At 35.8% G+C, this 16448-nt stretch overlaps 1 protein-coding gene across 5 annotated transcripts in view; it reads left to right on the top strand.

Moving 5' to 3' along the window:
- The first annotated feature begins 364 nt into the window (after window positions 1-364).
- The window catches only part of LOC134531780 (centrosomal protein of 290 kDa-like), a 140435-nt gene continuing 124351 nt past the window's right edge, over window positions 365-16448 (top strand). Inside the window, exons 1-2 of one of the 5 annotated variants that reach the window (XM_063367689.1) lie at window positions 365-397; window positions 15470-15534. The gene's annotated coding sequence lies outside the window, so the exon portion shown is untranslated. Of the gene's footprint in view, window positions 398-418; window positions 763-15469; window positions 15535-16448 lie in introns of those variants that run through there. The other 4 variants (XM_063367687.1, XM_063367688.1, XM_063367690.1 and 1 more) reach the window with 4 other exon arrangements.

A 16448-nucleotide genomic window follows, 5' to 3' on the forward strand; every position in this document is an offset into this window, starting at 1 on the left:
TTTTCACTATTGATGCGAAAATGTTCCCAAACTTTAGACATGTTGATACAATATCTGACCATTCGCCACGTAATTTGAAACGACAGTCGGCGAACATTCGTTTTACTAACAAACTAGCAAAGCAAAACAATATTTGTGCCAAATAAATAAAATAAATAAGTGAAACAATTCATAGTAACCTCAATAGCACGACGGTGAATTACTGTTTACCTTTGCAAGTAATAAACACGAGCCTCTGTTGGTGGTATGGCCAGAGAATTCTGTAAAATCGATTGTTGCTTTCATTATACAATTTGTCCCGTACGCAACGAATCGATACGTTTCGACTTGACTTTTATGTTTTATGGCCACCAGATGTTTTGTGGAGGCCATCATAAGAGAATGGATCACAACCAAGGTCATTAGATACCAGGTCATCTCATCCCGCTATTTTACTGTTATTGGTCAATCGCGTCTGATGTACATGCTAGACCATATTTCCGTGGGAATTCAAATTATTCACGTGTCTAAATGGCACTTTCTTAAATTTTCCTATTCACATAGACTGATGTAATTTATGTACAGGTTAAATGTATCACGTGTTTCCGCTAGTAATATATTTAATCTTTGTTATGTTGTGAGTTATTTAATCGTAAATTAGCTGAAATGTGTATTTTAAAATCTAAAATGGTGTTGGTAAACATTGTGATGCGTGCTGTTCTTGCAATATTCACATATTGTGTTATTTAATGCTAATTTGTTTATGCTTGTTACCAGTGATAAGTAATTATATTCAATATTACATTTAGCTTCCTTGCTAGATGTTTAAGTGTCAACATGTTATGTTCATTTGCAGTAGTAAACAAACTTTGTACGTGTATTAAGAATATCATACAATATAACAAGTAATGACTATCCTCCAAAAAATATTCTAAGAATATTTAATGGCCCTTTAACTACCAAATTTCATATTTGTATGCAGTAATATGATTTTGTCTAATCCATTGCATTCTAACATGTGGATATTCCACATGTGATCCCTCTGCCCTTTACCTATCTCTCAGCTATCCAAAATCCCCTCCCTTTAATTACCTTATTTCACCATTCTTTCTTTCTCCTCCCTTAATAGTGTTTCCCACACAAGCTCCATCATCATCACTGATGGTCTATGCATCTTCCTTCTTCCGTCATTGTTTCTCCTCCGATATTTGTCACTTATCTCACTACATTGCATTGTACCTTTATAACTCTTAAATGTCCATCGCTAGGTACGGGTCCCAAATTCCTGTGGCATATTCCATATCTGGTTATCACCAGCATGGAAGATGCCTTTTCATTGACTTTTATTTCTCTCCTTTAGTGTCATAGCAGTTAACCCCAGACCCCTACTCCCTTCTTCACCGTCCGCTTTTTTTTTTTCCAGTCTAGGTATCTCTGTAGTATTAATTCCAGATACTTGTAATCATCTTTTGCTTAAAGAATCTCCTGCAAAATATTCCAGTAATATACTTGCTTGTCTATGTTTCTATTTCTTGTGAATCTAACCAACTATTTTTGTTTACATTTATCCCCATTTCATTATTCCTTGACCAACACTCTAATTTCATCTTATAGATGTACCACTCCTCCCAAGGTGTTGTATATCACAGTCACCTACGAACAATCTTAATCTACTCATCATGCTTTCCCAGACATCTTTCATTATGAACAGCAAGGGCCCCATGGCACCAGTGGCGTAACCAGGATTTGTGAATGGAGGGGGGGGGGGGGGGGTTTAGAAGCATGCCGCCCCCCAACCCCCGTGTAGTAAAGCGGGAGGTCCGGGGGTCCACCCCCGGGAAAATTTGGATTTTAAGGTGTAAAATAGTGCTATTTTAGCAGTTTTCGGTACTTAAATTATATATTGTAATGGTAAAAATTTTATTAATTTTAAAATGAAATTTGTTTGAGTGATGAATAAGAAATTAATTAAAGATTCGGAGGGCTGTAAAAGAGGCAAAAACAGATATGAATCTGAATCTGGTATACGGAGTTGTACCCAGCGTAGCGTAGTTTAAGGTGGTGTTATTGGTGTTAAGGTAGAAAATTCTGTTTTCATTTTAAATCACCTTAAACTTGGCGATTTTGACCTATGGGTGTTTAAATGTGCCAAGTTCGGAGGGCTGTAAAAGAGGCAGAAACAGACATGACTCTGAATCTGGTACACTGTTTTGTACCCAGAGTAGCGTTGTTTAAGGTGGTGTTATTGGTAATTAGGTAGAAAATTCGGTTTTCATTTTAAATCACCTTAAACTTGGCGATTTTGACCTATGGGTGTTTAAATGTGCCAAGTTCGGAGGGCTGTAAAAGAGGCAGAAACAGATATGAATCTGAATCTGGTATACTGTGTTGTACCCAGAGTAGCGCAGTTTAAGGCGGTGTTATTGGTAATTAGGTAGAAAATTCGGTTTTAATTTTAAATCACCTTAAACTTGGCGATTTTGACCAATTGGTGTTTAAATGTGCCAAGTTCGGAGGGCTGTAAAAGAGGCAGAAACAGATATGAATCTGAATCTGAATCTGGTATACTGCGTTGTACCCAGAGTAGCGTAGTTTAAGGTGGTGTTATTGGTAATTAGGTAGAAAATTCTGTTTTCATTTTATATCACCTTAAACTTGGCGATTTTGACCAATTGGTGTTTGAATGTGGCAAGTGTGGAGGGCTGTAAAAGAGGCAGAAACAGATATGAATCTGAATCTGGTATACTGAGTTGTACCCAGAGTAGCGCAGTTTAAGACGGTGTTATTGGTTATTAGGTAGAAAATTCTGTTTTCATTTTAAATCACCTTAAACTTGGCGATTTTGACCAATTGGTGTTTAAATGTGCCAAGTTCGGAGGGCTGTTAAAGAGGCAGAAACAGATATGAATCTGAATCTGAATCTGGTATACTGCGTTGTACCCAGAGTAGCGTAGCTTAAGGTGGTGTTATTGGTATTTAGGTAGAAAATTCGGTTTTCATTTTAAATCACCTTAAACTTGGCGATTTTGACCTATGGGGGTTTAAATGTGCCAAGTTCGGAGGGCTGTAAAAGAGGCAGAAACAGATATGAATCTGAATCTGGTATACTTAGTTGTACCCAGAGTAGCGTTGTTTAAGGTGGTGTTATTCGTGATAGGGTAGAAAATTCGGTTTTCATTTTAAATCACCTTAAACTTAGCTTTTTTGACCTATGGGTGATTAAATGTGCCAAGTTCGGAGGGCTGTAAAAGAGGCAGAAACAGATATGAATCTGAATCTGGTATACTTAGTTGTACCCAGAGTAGCTTAGTTTAAGGTGGTGTTATTCGTGATAAGGTAGAAAATTCGGTTTTCATTTTAAATCACCTTAAACTTGGCGATTTTGACCAATTGGTGTTTAAATGTGCCAAGTTTGGAGGGCTGGAAAAGAGGCAGAAACAGATATGAATCTGAATCTGGTATACTGAGTTGTTACTAGAGTAGCGTAGTTTAAGGTGGTTTTATTGGTAATTAGGTAGATAATTCGGTTTTCTTTTTAAATCACCTTAAACTTGGCGATTTTGACCAATTGGTGTTTAAATGTGCCAAGTTCGGAGGGCTGTAAAAGAGGCATATACAGATATGACTCTGATTCTGGTATACTGAGTTGTACCCAGAGTAGCGTAGTTTAAGGTGGTGTTATTGGTATTTAGGTAGAAAATTCGGTTTTAATTTTAAATCACCTTAAACTTGGCGATTTTGACCTATGGGGGTTTAAATGTGCCAAGTTCGGAGGGCTGTAAAAGAGGCAGAAACAGATATGAATCTGAATCTGGTATACTGAGTTGTACCCAGAGTAGCGCAGTTTAAGGCGGTCTTATTGGTAATTAGGTAGAAAATTCTGTTTTCATTTTAAATCACCTTAAACTTGGCGATTTTGACCAATTGGTGTTTGAATGTGCCAAGTTCGGAGGGCTGTAAAAGATGCAGGAACAGATATGAATCTGAATCTGGTATACTGTGTTGTACCCAGAGTAGCGTAGTTTAAGGTAATGTTATTGGTAATTAGGTAGAAAATTCGGTTTTCATTTAAAAACACCTTAAACTTGGTGATTTTGACCAATTGGTGTTTAAATGTGCCAAGTTCGGAGGGCTGTGAAAAGGGCAGAAACAGATATGAATCTGAATCTGGTATACTGAGTTGTTACTAGAGTAGCGTTGTTTAAGGTGGTGTTATTGGTAATTAGGTAGAAAATTTAATTTTCATTTTAAATCACCTTATATTTGGCGATTTTACCAATGGGGGTTTAAATGTGCCAAGTTCGGAGGGCTGTAAAAGAGGCAGAAACAGATATGAATCTGAATCTGGTATACTGAGTTGTACCCAGAGTAGCGTAGTTTAAGGTGGAGTTATTGGTAATTAGGTACAAAATTCGGTTTTCATTTTAAATCACTTTAAACTTGGCGATATTGACATATGGGTGTTTACATGTGTACATTTAAACAAATGTGCCAAGTTCGGAGGGCTGTAAAAGAGGCAGAAACAGATATGAATCTGAATCTGGTATACTGTGTTGTACACAGAGTAGCGTTGTTTAAGGTGGTGTTATTGGAAATTAGGTAGAAAATTCGGTTTTTATTTTAAATCACTTTAAACTTGGCGATATTGACATATGGGTGTTTAAATGTGCCAATTTCGGAGGGCTGTAAAAGAGGCAGAAACAGATATGACTCTGAATCTGGTATACTGAGTTGTTACTAGAGTAGCGTAGTTTAAGTTGGTTTTATTGGTAATTAGGTAGAAAATTCGGTTTTCATTTTAAATCACTTTAAACTTGGCGATTTTGACCTATGGGTGTTTAAATGTGCCAAGTTCGGAGGGCTGTGAAAAGGGCAGAAACAGATATGAATCTGAATCTGGTATACTGAGTTGTTACTAGAGTAGCATAGTTTAAGTTGGTTTTATTGGTAATTAGGTAGAAAATTCGGTTTTCATTTTAAATCACCTTAAACTTGGCGATTTTGACCTATGGGTGTTTAAATGTGCCAAGTTCGGAGGGCTGTGAAAGGGGCAGAAACAGATATGAATCTGAATATAGTATACTGAGTTGTACCCAGAGTAGCGCAGTTTAAGGCGGTCTTATTGGTAATTAGGTAGAAAATTCGGTTTTCATTTTAAATCACCTTAAACTTGGCGATTTTGACCTATGGGTGTTTAAATGTGCCAAGTTCGAAGGGCTGTGAAAAGGGCAGAAACAGATATGAATCTGAATCTGGTATACTGAGTTGTACCCAGAGTAGCGCAGTTTAAGGCGGTTTTATTGGTTATTAGGTAGAAAATTCGGTTTTCATTTTAAATCACTTTAAAATTGGCGATATTGACATATGGGTGTTTAAATGTGCCAAGTTCGGAGGGCTGTAAAAGAGGCAGAAACAGATATGACTCTGAATCTGGTATACTGTGTTGTACCCAGAGTAGCGTAGTTTAAGGTGGTTTTATTGGTAATTAGGTAGAAAATTCGGTTTTCATTTTAAATCACCTTAAACTTGGCGATTTTGACCTATGGGGGTTTAAATGTGCCAAGTTCGGAGGGCTGTGAAAGGGGCAGAAACAGATATGAATCTGAATATGGTATACTGAGTTGTACCCAGAGTAGCGCAGTTTAAGGCGGTCTTATTGGTAATTAGGTAGAAAATTCTGTTTTCATTTTAAATCACCTTAAACTTGGCGATTTTGACCAATTGGTGTTTGAATGTGGCAAGTGTGGAGGGCTGTAAAAGAGGAAGAAACAGATATGAATCTGAATCTGGTATACTGAGTTGTACCCAGAGTAGCGTAGTTTAAGGTGGTGTTATTGGTATTTAGGTAGAAAATTCGGTTTTAATTTTAAATCACCTTAAACTTGGCGATTTTGACCAATTGGTGTTTAAATGTGCCAAGTTTGGAGGGCTGTAAAAGAGGCAGAAACAGATATGAATCTGAATCTGGTATACTGTGTTGTACCAAGAGTAGCGTAGTTTAAGGTGGTGTTATTCGTGATAAGGTAGAAAATTCGGTTTTCATTTTTAATCACCTTAAACTTAGCTTTTTTGACCTATCGGTGTTTAAATGTGCCAAATTCGGAGGGCTGTAAAAGAGGCAGAAACAGATATGAATCTGAATCTGGTATACTTAGTTCTACCCAGAGTAGCTTAGTTTAAGGTGGTGTTATTGGTAATTAGGTAGAAAATTCTGTTTTCATTTTAAATCACCTTAAACTTGGCGATTTTGACCAATTGGTGTTTGAATGTGCCAAGTTCGGAGGGCTGTAAAAGAGGCAGAAACAGATATGAATCTGAATATGGTATACTGTGTTGTACCCAGAGTAGCGTAGTTTAAGGTGGTGTTATTGGTAATTAGGTAGAAAATTCGGTTTTCATTTAAAAACACCTTAAACTTGGCGATTTTGACCAATTGGTGTTTAAATGTGCCAAGTTCGGAGGGCTGTAAAAGAGGCAGAAACAGATATGAATCTGAATCTGGTATACTGAGTTGTACCCAGAGTAGCGTTGTTTAAGGTGGTGTTATTGGTAATTAGGTAGAAAATTTAATTTTCATTTTAAATCACCTTATACTTGGCGATTTTACCAATGGGTGTTTAAATGTGCCAAGTTCGGAGGGCTGTAAAAGAGGCAGAAACAGATATGAATCTGAATCTGGTATACTGAGTTGTACCCAGAGTAGCGTAGTTTAAGGTGGTGTTATTGGTAATTAGGTAGAAAATTTAATTTTCATTTTAAATCACCTTATACTTGGCGATTTTACCAATGGGTGTTTAAATGTGCCAAGTTCGGAGGGCTGTAAAAGAGGCAGAAACAGATATGAATCTGAATCTGGTATACTGTGTTGTACCCAGAGTAGCGCAGTGTAAGGTGGTGTTATTGGTAATTAGGTAGAAAATTCGGTTTTCATTTTAAATCACTTTAAACTTGGCGATATTGACATATGGGTGTTTAAATGTGCCAAGTTCGGAGGGCTGTAAAAGAGGCATATACAGATATGAATCTGAATCTGGTATACTGAGTTGTACCCAGAGTAGTGTAGTTTAAGGTGGTTTTATTAGTAATTAGGTAGAAAATTCGGTTTTCATTTTAAATCACCTTAAACTTAGAGATTTTGACCAATGGGTGTTTAAAAGGCCACGTTCGGAGGGCTGTAAAAGAGGCAGAAACAGATATGCATCTGAATCTGGTATACTGAGTTGTACCCAGAGTAGCGTAGTTTAAGGTGGTGTTATTGTTAATTTTTTCATTTTAAATCACCTTATACTTGGCGATTTTACCAATGGGTGTTTAAATGTGCCAAGTTCGGAGGGCTGTAAAAGAGGCAGAAACAGATATGAATCTGAATCTGGTATACTGAGTTGTTACTAGAGTAGCGTAGTTTAAGGTGGTTTTATTGGTAATTAGGTAGATAATTCGGTTTTCTTTTTAAATCACCTTAAACTTGGCGATTTTGACCAATTGGTGTTTAAATGTGCCAAGTTCGGAGGGCTGTAAAAGAGGCATATACAGATATGACTCTGATTCTGGTATACTGAGTTGTACCCAGAGTAGCGTAGTTTAAGGTGGTGTTATTGGTATTTAGGTAGAAAATTCGGTTTTAATTTTAAATCACCTTAAACTTGGCGATTTTGACCTATGGGGGTTTAAATGTGCCAAGTTCGGAGGGCTGTAAAAGAGGCAGAAACAGATATGAATCTGAATCTGGTATACTGAGTTGTACCCAGAGTAGCGCAGTTTAAGGCGGTCTTATTGGTAATTAGGTAGAAAATTCTGTTTTCATTTTAAATCACCTTAAACTTGGCGATTTTGACCAATTGGTGTTTGAATGTGCCAAGTTCGGAGGGCTGTAAAAGATGCAGGAACAGATATGAATCTGAATCTGGTATACTGTGTTGTACCCAGAGTAGCGTAGTTTAAGGTAATGTTATTGGTAATTAGGTAGAAAATTCGGTTTTCATTTAAAAACACCTTAAACTTGGTGATTTTGACCAATTGGTGTTTAAATGTGCCAAGTTCGGAGGGCTGTGAAAAGGGCAGAAACAGATATGAATCTGAATCTGGTATACTGAGTTGTTACTAGAGTAGCGTTGTTTAAGGTGGTGTTATTGGTAATTAGGTAGAAAATTTAATTTTCATTTTAAATCACCTTATATTTGGCGATTTTACCAATGGGGGTTTAAATGTGCCAAGTTCGGAGGGCTGTAAAAGAGGCAGTAACAGATATGAATCTGAATCTGGTATACTGAGTTGTACCCAGAGTAGCGTAGTTTAAGGTGGAGTTATTGGTAATTAGGTACAAAATTCGGTTTTCATTTTAAATCACTTTAAACTTGGCGATATTGACATATGGGTGTTTACATGTGTACATTTAAACAAATGTGCCAAGTTCGGAGGGCTGTAAAAGAGGCAGAAACAGATATGAATCTGAATCTGGTATACTGTGTTGTACACAGAGTAGCGTTGTTTAAGGTGGTGTTATTGGTAATTAGGTAGAAAATTCGGTTTTTATTTTAAATCACTTTAAACTTGGCGATATTGACATATGGGTGTTTAAATGTGCCAATTTCGGAGGGCTGTAAAAGAGGCAGAAACAGATATGACTCTGAATCTGGTATACTGAGTTGTTACTAGAGTAGCGTAGTTTAAGTTGGTTTTATTGGTAATTAGGTAGAAAATTCGGTTTTCATTTTAAATCACTTTAAACTTGGCGATTTTGACCTATGGGTGTTTAAATGTGCCAAGTTCGGAGGGCTGTGAAAAGGGCAGAAACAGATATGAATCTGAATCTGGTATACTGAGTTGTTACTAGAGTAGCATAGTTTAAGTTGGTTTTATTGGTAATTAGGTAGAAAATTCGGTTTTCATTTTAAATCACCTTAAACTTGGCGATTTTGACCTATGGGTGTTTAAATGTGCCAAGTTCGGAGGGCTGTGAAAGGGGCAGAAACAGATATGAATCTGAATATAGTATACTGAGTTGTACCCAGAGTAGCGCAGTTTAAGGCGGTCTTATTGGTAATTAGGTAGAAAATTCGGTTTTCATTTTAAATCACCTTAAACTTGGCGATTTTGACCTATGGGTGTTTAAATGTGCCAAGTTCGAAGGGCTGTGAAAAGGGCAGAAACAGATATGAATCTGAATCTGGTATACTGAGTTGTACCCAGAGTAGCGCAGTTTAAGGCGGTTTTATTGGTTATTAGGTAGAAAATTCGGTTTTCATTTTAAATCACTTTAAAATTGGCGATATTGACATATGGGTGTTTAAATGTGCCAATTTCGGAGGGCTGTAAAAGAGGCAGAAACAGATATGACTCTGAATCTGGTATACTGTGTTGTACCCAGAGTAGCGTAGTTTAAGGTGGTTTTATTGGTAATTAGGTAGAAAATTCGGTTTTCATTTTAAATCACCTTAAACTTGGCGATTTTGACCTATGGGGGTTTAAATGTGCCAAGTTCGGAGGGCTGTGAAAGGGGCAGAAACAGATATGAATCTGAATATGGTATACTGAGTTGTACCCAGAGTAGCGCAGTTTAAGGCGGTCTTATTGGTAATTAGGTAGAAAATTCTGTTTTCATTTTAAATCACCTTAAACTTGGCGATTTTGACCAATTGGTGTTTGAATGTGGCAAGTGTGGAGGGCTGTAAAAGAGGAAGAAACAGATATGAATCTGAATCTGGTATACTGAGTTGTACCCAGAGTAGCGTAGTTTAAGGTGGTGTTATTGGTATTTAGGTAGAAAATTCGGTTTTAATTTTAAATCACCTTAAACTTGGCGATTTTGACCAATTGGTGTTTAAATGTGCCAAGTTCGGAGGGCTGTAAAAGAGGCAGAAACAGATATGAATCTGAATCTGGTATACTGTGTTGTACCAAGAGTAGCGTAGTTTAAGGTGGTGTTATTCGTGATAAGGTAGAAAATTCGGTTTTCATTTTTAATCACCTTAAACTTAGCTTTTTTGACCTATCGGTGTTTAAATGTGCCAAATTCGGAGGGCTGTAAAAGAGGCAGAAACAGATATGAATCTGAATCTGGTATACTTAGTTGTACCCAGAGTAGCTTAGTTTAAGGTGGTGTTATTGGTAATTAGGTAGAAAATTCTGTTTTCATTTTAAATCACCTTAAACTTGGCGATTTTGACCAATTGGTGTTTGAATGTGCCAAGTTCGGAGGGCTGTAAAAGAGGCAGAAACAGATATGAATCTGAATATGGTATACTGTGTTGTACCCAGAGTAGCGTAGTTTAAGGTGGTGTTATTGGTAATTAGGTAGAAAATTCGGTTTTCATTTAAAAACACCTTAAACTTGGCGATTTTGACCAATTGGTGTTTAAATGTGCCAAGTTCGGAGGGCTGTAAAAGAGGCAGAAACAGATATGAATCTGAATCTGGTATACTGAGTTGTACCCAGAGTAGCTTTGTTTAAGGTGGTGTTATTGGTAATTAGGTAGAAAATTTAATTTTCATTTTAAATCACCTTATACTTGGCGATTTTACCAATGGGTGTTTAAATGTGCCAAGTTCGGAGGGCTGTAAAAGAGGCAGAAACAGATATGAATCTGAATCTGGTATACTGAGTTGTACCCAGAGTAGCGTAGTTTAAGGTGGTGTTATTGGTAATTAGGTAGAAAATTTAATTTTCATTTTAAATCACCTTATACTTGGCGATTTTACCAATGGGTGTTTAAATGTGCCAAGTTCGGAGGGCTGTAAAAGAGGCAGAAACAGATATGAATCTGAATCTGGTATACTGTGTTGTACCCAGAGTAGCGCAGTGTAAGGTGGTGTTATTGGTAATTAGGTAGAAAATTCGGTTTTCATTTTAAATCACTTTAAACTTGGCGATATTGACATATGGGTGTTTAAATGTGCCAAGTTCGGAGGGCTGTAAAAGAGGCATATACAGATATGAATCTGAATCTGGTATACTGAGTTGTACCCAGAGTAGTGTAGTTTAAGGTGGTTTTATTAGTAATTAGGTAGAAAATTCGGTTTTCATTTTAAATCACCTTAAACTTAGAGATTTTGACCAATGGGTGTTTAAAAGGCCACGTTCGGAGGGCTGTAAAAGAGGCAGAAACAGATATGCATCTGAATCTGGTATACTGAGTTGTACCCAGAGTAGCGTAGTTTAAGGTGGTGTTATTGTTAATTTTTTCATTTTAAATCACCTTATACTTGGCGATTTTACCAATGGGTGTTTAAATGTGCCAAGTTCGGAGGGCTGTAAAAGAGGCAGAAACAGATATGAATCTGAATCTGGTATACTTAGTTGTACCCAAAGTAGTGTAGTTTAAAGTGGTTTTATTAGTAATTAGGTAGAAAATTCGGTTTTCATTTTAAATCACCTTAATCTTAGCGATTTTGACCAATGGGTGTTTAAATGTGCCAAGTTCGGAGGGCTGTAAAAGAGGCAGAAACAGGTATGAATCTGAATCTGGTATACTGAGTTGTACCAAGAGTAGCGTAGTTTAAGGTGGTGTTATTGGTAATTAGGTAGAAAATTCGGTTTTCATTTTAAATCACCTTATATTTGGCGATTTTACCAATGGGTGTTTAAATGTGCCAAGTTCGGAGGGCTGTAAAAGAGGCAGAAACAGATATGAATCTGAATCTGGTATACTGTGTTGTACCCAGAGTAGCGTAGTTTAAGGTGGTGTTATTGGTAATTAGGTAGAAAATTCGGTTTTCATTTAAAAACACCTTAAACTTGGCGATTTTGACCAATTGGTGTTTAAATGTGCCAAGTTCGGAGGGCTGTAAAAGAGGCAGAAACAGATATGAATCTGAATCTGGTATACTGAGTTGTACCCAGAGTAGCGTAGTGTAAGGTGGTGTTATTGGTAATTAGGTAGAAAATTCGGTTTTCATTTTAAATCACTTCAAACTTGGCAATATTGACATATGGGTGTTTAAATGTGCCAAGTTCGGAGGGCTGTAAAAGAGGCATATACAGATATGAATCTGAATCAGGTATACTGAGTTGTACCCAGAGTAGTGTAGTTTAAGGTGGTTTTATTAGTAATTAGGTAGAAAATTCGGTTTTCATTTTAAATCACCTTAAACTTAGCGATTTTGACCAATGGGTGTTTAAATGTGCCACGTTCGGAGGGCTGTAAAAGAGGCAGAAACAGATATGAATCTGAATCTGGTATACTGAGTTGTACCCAGAATAGCGTAGTTTAAGGTGGTGTTATTGGTAATTAGGTAGAAAATTTAATTTTCATTTTAAATCACCTTATACTTGGCGATTTTACCAATGGGTGTTTAAATGTGCCAAGTTCGGAGGGCTGTAAAAGAGGCAGAAACAGATATGAATCTGAATCTGGTATATACTGTGTTACCCAGAGTAGCGTAGTTTTAGGTGGTGTTATTGGTAATTAGGTAGAAAATTCGGTTTTTATTTTAAATCACCTTAAACTTGGCGATTTTGACCAATAGGTGTTTAAATGTGCCAAGTTCGGAGGGCTGTAAAAGAGGCATATACAGATATGAATCTGAATCTGGTATACTGAGTTGTACCCAGAGTAGCGTAGTTTAAGTTGGTTTTATTGGTAATTAGGTAGAAAATTCGGTTTTCATTTTAAATCACCTTAAACTTGGCGATTTTGACCAATGGGTGTTTAAATGTGCCAAGTTCGGAGGGCTGTAAAAGAGGCGGAAGCAGATATGACTCTGAATCTGGTATACTGAGTTGTACCCAGAGTAGTGTAGTTTAATGTGGTTTTATTGGTAATTAGGTAGAAAATTCGGTTTTCATTTTAAATCACCTTAAACTTGGCGATTTTGACCAATTTGTGTTTAAATGTGCCAAGTTCGGAGGGCTGTAAAAGAGGCAGAAACAGATATGAATCTGAATCTGGTATACTGTGTTGTACCCAGAGTAGCGTAGTTTTAGGTGGTGTTATTGGTAATTAGGTAGAAAATTCTGTTTTCATTTTAAATCACTTTTATTTATTCATTTTTGAAGTAACATGCTCTCAAAGATGGGATTTTGCTACGAATATGATATACTATGGTGTACTCAAATGAGTCCTTTTTAAGGTGAGGTACGATTCTATAGGGTACGTAATTCGAGTCACCTTAAATAACTTCTTGAACTTGGCGATTTCGACACTTTGGCAGTGAATATTGCTAACTAAACAGGGCTGTCCATGGAGCAGTAACCCTTTAAAACGTATATTATATGATTATATATATCATATATATCATTATATATATATATATATATATATATATATATATATATATATATATATATATATATATATATATATATAATTAAAATATTAAGATCTGTGAGGTGTTTATAATTTTTTAATTTGTTTACAATAAAATTTTCTTGTTAAGTACATATTTACCATACTATTTTCTTATGTCCTTATTGCACTGAAGCCCTGGATCATTTTCGTTCGGTTTTATCGTGCTGTACTATAATTATGGTACGCGCTGGAAAACGAATCTGAGATTCCAATCTAACTTCACCTCAGTAGCGTGTCCCACCCCAGCTCCTTCATCATCACCGATGGTCTGTGTGTTTCCCTTCCTGTCTTTGCCTTCCCTTCTCCTCCAGATATTTGTCACCCATCTCGCTGCCTTGTGCTGCACCCTCTACAATTCCTCAATTTCTTTTTCCACATAGGGGTCCCACACCGCAGCGGCTTATTCCAACACTAGCCTTACCAATGTCGCGTACGCCTTTTCCTCTTCTCGTCGTACATAGGGCAACAATGATATTTGAGTGATAACCTTAACATTACATGGCGGAAAAATTATGATAAAGGTCTAACAAGTTCCTTGAGTACTTTAATGAATCTGTACTGAGTGTTTCATGTGGAAAAATATTCTGAAAATACATGTTTTGGCCATTTTCATTGGTCCGGGAAACGGACCAATTCATCCGCCTTCAGCGTATTCTTAATTTTTTTTTTAAACTGATAACACTAGGATATATTGAGCAGTTTTTAAATCGTGTTATGTTATCTGAATCTCTGCACATCGTAATTATTGTGGGGCCTTTAAGCAATTACATTTGACTATAGACATTCATGTTTCGATTACATTTAAAGGGTTTTACTCTTACCGTAAGCCCTAAATTGCATTTCCAATTTGACATAGGGATAATTAGCATTGTTCTGTTACATGGGTGCCACTGTGTTAGAGAGCACAGAGACCCAGGGTAACACACACCTTAGGGCATGACAATGGCCACTTGGGGACGAGACTTGACTCCTTTATTACTTAATGGTACTCTTTGCAAAGACCTGGCCAGCTCTTAACATGGGTATGCTGCTAGATGTTAAATAAAAAAATATAAGTGAATTTTCCAGGTGACCCATGCATTACTCCCTATGGTTACCGCCACATGGTCGCTCCAGTACTTAAATGACATATGATTACCCAAAAATCAGATTTATTCATGTACCATGGCTCTATAGCTTCTCTTCCTAATGAGACAATTAAGCAGATCAGTTTAACTACACAACAAAGCAAAGACCTTTATTGATTTTAAGGACTGACTGGTGAGAGAAAGTCTACTATCCAAGGGAGGATAAGCAAGAGCATTTAAGAAAAAAGTTACATTTCCAAAAGTAATTCAATCAGTGAGATTACAAAAAAATGAAGACACGTGCCTTACAAATGACCGTCAGGATTTACTTTTAAAAAAATGTGCCGCATTGAAAAAAAAGAATTGATACAAGTTTACTCTTACATTATTATACCTTGTTTTTCAACACATGAACTCTTAGTACAAATGTTAAACACAACTTCCCTTTGGATTCGCCCAGGTACTCTGCAGTTTACTTAAATTAATATTTATGAAGTACGTCTAAATGTTTTAACAATATCCAAAGAAAATGTATTCTTATCAGTCTGTTAAAGGCATTGCAATATTTCAAGTGGTTAATCAGTAGTTTACAGTTTTAATGGTTGGAAGTTATAAAAATATATGCAATATGTCAGTGAAGGCAGTATGTTATTTTGTGTGATGCTAGGTGAGTTGTTACAATAGGAATTACAAACCACTGAGGCAGTGGTGCATGTTGAGAATGATCACGTAAATGTCCAAACCCCTTTGTTGATGCAAGTTTTTGAATACAAATTTTTTTTTTTTTTTTCCCCTCCAAATGCTCTCCAGAAATAAATTTCTTTATCTGCCAATGTTAACTATACATGTAAAAATAATTTGAACTGTTAGTTTGTTTGGGTTAGGTTAGCTCCATTTAAAATTCTGTTAAGTGGTGTGAATGTTTGGTTAAGTTATGTCAGCTACATTAATAACATTTTAAATATTTTTATTAATGTAGCTGACATAACCAAATTTACCTTTTACATTGTAACGATCACCAGCTTATTTGAAGAACTAATGCTGGAAATATATTTTAAAGAAATCAAACTCTCACCAATACTCGATATATGAAGGAATGCTAAATAACCTACCTTTGCAATGACTTACTAATTTCAGGTTTCAAACAACAGTTGAACATCTTGTTCCAGTTGATGATTCAAACAGCTCAACAAAAAAAAAAGGTGAAAGAGGCATTCCATGTCATTGTACTTCCTTTTTCATTTTTCTTTACACATTAGAATGTTAGAACCATAAGGCAGTATCTTGAATCACAAATTTTTGAAAATTTCATCCCTTGTAACCTGTACAAAAACTGGATTGGCTAGAGTAGGGCATTGCATAAGTCCTCATATTATGTGAAAATAATAACTTTGACACTAATTGTGACAAAAACATTTAGTGAGAACTGCATTATCCATTTTCAGTAGCTTCTTGTAGTAAATCCAGAGGTTTTACTATAAACTGTATTAATTAAATTAGCAGAAATCTTTCAAATGAATTTATGTTCGCATAGGGTACATAGTATAATCAATTCAAAAAGGGAATAAACACCAAATAGTGCTTAACTTTTAGAGTAGGGTGCATGCAATGTCCATTGCTTGTGGGAAAATGAGAGAATTTATTATTTGAAATATTAATTTATTTCAGTCTTATTAATTTCAAACACAGTCTTTAAAGTTTATTTTTTCAATGATCTTTTATCAAATTTTAATTTAAAAACAATTTTTGTGATTAAATTTGATACAAATAAATAATATGTTTATATTATTTTTTCAATTTTCAACTAAGAATTTAAATGGAAAAATTTAATACATTTTTGTAACTAACTATGATATAGGTGATCTTTTTAACATATTTATTTTAATATTATTAAAAAAATTTTTTATTGTTTTAGATTGAAAACATTGTCTCTCAGAAAAAACAACCTTTACAGCAGAAGAAAAAATCATACTTTGTACAATTTAATACATTTGAATAAATATGTTATTTATCCAGTTATTATTTATGTATTTAACTAAAATTAAAATACGAGATTTCCTACCTTATAATGCCACACACGCACACGGACACACACACACAGACATTTGAGATACAA

This window comes from Bacillus rossius, chromosome 5 (assembly GCF_032445375.1).
Source record: "Bacillus rossius redtenbacheri isolate Brsri chromosome 5, Brsri_v3, whole genome shotgun sequence".
NCBI classification, from domain to species: domain Eukaryota; kingdom Metazoa; phylum Arthropoda; class Insecta; order Phasmatodea; family Bacillidae; genus Bacillus; species Bacillus rossius.